General features: G+C 62.7%; 1 pseudogene; it reads left to right on the top strand.

Moving 5' to 3' along the window:
- The first annotated feature begins 831 nt into the window (after positions 1–831).
- On the top strand, positions 832–923 carry LOC138379783 (small nucleolar RNA U13; annotated as a pseudogene).
- Positions 924–2,651: the final 1,728 nt, after the last annotated feature.

Raw genomic sequence — 2,651 nt, 5'->3', positions numbered from 1 at the left:
TGTTTCAAAAAAAAAAAAAAAATATATATATATATATATATATATATATATAAAAATATATATACACACACACACACACACACACACACACGTATATCCAATTAGCTGGGCATGCTGGCACATGCCTGTAATCCCAGCTACTCGGGAGGCTGAGGCAGTCTGATCGCTTGAGCCCAGGAGTTTGAGATTGCTGTGAGCTAGGCTGACGCCATGGCACTCTAGCCAGGGCAACAGAACGAGAGACTCTGTCAGAAAGAAAAGAAGAGCGAGAGCGAGAGAGCGAGAGAAAGAAAGAAAGGAAGGGAGAGAAAGGAAAGAGAAGGAAGGGGGGGGGAGAGAGAGAGAGAGAGAGAGAGAGGAGAAAACTATTAAAAAATTCGGGACCAGATCCATCGGTCGGTACTCAGAAGCGTGACGATCGGGTGTTCCCGAGCACGTGTGAGATGTGTCTTCTCCCTGACGCCGCGTTTCCTCCACACACACATCACCCATCTGCCGTGGAAAAAAAGCAACAAAAAGAGAGAAAGAGATTAAGAAGGGAAAATGGAAACAGGGCAAAAGAGGAAGAAAGAAAGAAATTTCGAAAAAAAGAGACCAAAGTCACAGCGAGAAGGAAGAATACTGAGCCCAGAGCGACACCTAGTGACCACACCGTCACAAGCACCCTAGGGCCCCAATTCGCCAGAGACATCTGGTGGACCCCAGGGCAACATGTGGTCGACCCGGGGCCATGGCGTCTGCAGCCGATTCCCAGGCGGGCACACGAGCCCGGGGAAACTCATTCTCAGCGCGGGGAGGAGGGGAGGGGAAATAATAGCAAAGTCACACCAGATCCCTTTCTAGTTCATAAACGTGTTGATTGCGTGTTCACGCGCACGTGTGAGAAGGGCCTCCTGGTGTGTCGGCACGTCACCTGCGTGACGTGAAACCATGAATCCGGGGGGGGGGGAGCGGAAAGGCGGGCAGGAAAAGGCAAAGAGAGAATAGATAAAATGAAAGGACCAAAAAGAAAGTCACACAGCAGGGTAGGGGAGTGAGAGCAAGTCGAGAGACTGCAGACAGAAACTCCGAGAGGAGAGGAATGCTCCGGAGCGCCCCCTCGCCCCGCGCGAGAAGAATACCGATCGCAGGGTGACCCCTAGGGGCAGCGAGGCCAGAGAGACCAAATCCGTCCCGAAGCCTCCCTGTCAGGACGACAACCACAGACCAGACATCTGGTCAACCACCCAAGGACCAGACATCTGGTCAACCAGCGAACCCATGCGGAGGCCGCATGCAGCAGCGACATCTGCACGACCACTCAGGGTGCTCCCTGCCGGGAGGGTGTGTCTCTATGTGTGTGTGTCCGGGGGGGGGGGGGAGATTGCGATGAAAGTCACGCCAGGTCCCGGGATAGCTCGTGAGCGTGATAATTGCGTGTGTGTGGAGAAAAAAGGGGGCGGGGCGATAGGGAGTAAAGAAAGGAGGAGCGGGCGAGCGGAGGGGTGGGGAAGGAGAGGGAGTCGAGAAGCCCGCAACCGCAGCGCCCCCTGGCGGTGATCCCCCTCCATAGCATCGATGGGGCCAGCCCCGCAGAGACTAAGTGCGACGGGACATCTGGTCAACCCCAAGGACCATGGGATCCCGGCACGAAACCGGCGGAGGAGGAGGAGGAGGAGGAGGAGGAGGAGGAGGAGGAGGAGGAGGAGGAGGAGGAGGAGGAGGGCTAGGGGGCGGCGGGGGCGGGCTAGGCGGCGGAGGCGGGCTAGGCGGCGGCGGGCTAGGCGGCGTAGGAGGCGAGCTAGGCGGCGTCGGCGGCGGGCTAGGCGGCGGCGGAGGCGGGCTAGGCGTCGGCGGGCTAGGCGGCGGCGGAGGCGGGCTAGGCGTCGGCGGGCTAGGCGGCGGCGGCGGCGGGCTAGGCGGCGGCGGGCTAGGCGTCGGCGGCGGCGGGCTAGGCGGCGGCGGGCTAGGCGGCGGCGGAGGCGGGCTAGGCGTCGGCGGGCTAGGCGGCGGCGGAGGCGGGCTAGGCGTCGGCGGGCTAGGCGTCGGCGGGCTAGGCGGCGGCGGAGGCGGGCTAGGCGTCGGCGGGCTAGGCGGCGGTGGCGGCGGGCTAGGCGTCGGCGGGCTAGGCGGCGGCGGCGGCGGGCTAGGCGGCGGAGGCGGGCTAGGCGGCGGCGGGCTAGGCGGCGGAGGCGGGCTAGGCGGCGGCGGGCGGGGGGTGGTGGTGGAGGGGGAAAGAAAAATAAAAAATCCCACCTTCGGACACGTATTGAGGTACGAGGGAGAGGTTGTCGAGGAGCCCGCAACCGCAGCGCCCTCTGGCGGCGACGCCCCTCCATAGCGTCGACGGGGCCGGCTTCGCAGAGACTAAGTGCGACGGGACATCTGGTCAACCCCATGGACCATGGGGTCCCGGCACGACACCGGCGGAGGCGGAGGCGTTAGCGAGCCAGTGGGCGGGAGAAAAAAGTAGTCCCGCCTTCGGACACCCAGTGAGGTACTAGGGAGAGGGAGTCGAGGAGCCCGCGACCGCAGCGCCCTCTGGCGGCGATCCCCGTTTATAGCGCCGGCGGGGCCGGCCGCGCAGAGACTAAGTGTCACGGGACATCTGGTCGGCCCCCTTGCACCATGCGGTCCCGGCTGGGCGACCCGGCGACCCGGCGACCCGGCGA

This window comes from Eulemur rufifrons, unplaced genomic scaffold (genome assembly GCF_041146395.1).
Source record: "Eulemur rufifrons isolate Redbay unplaced genomic scaffold, OSU_ERuf_1 scaffold_158, whole genome shotgun sequence".
In the NCBI taxonomy this organism is placed as follows: Eukaryota; Metazoa; Chordata; class Mammalia; order Primates; family Lemuridae; genus Eulemur; species Eulemur rufifrons.
This window is presented reverse-complemented; position numbering and strand designations above follow the sequence as displayed.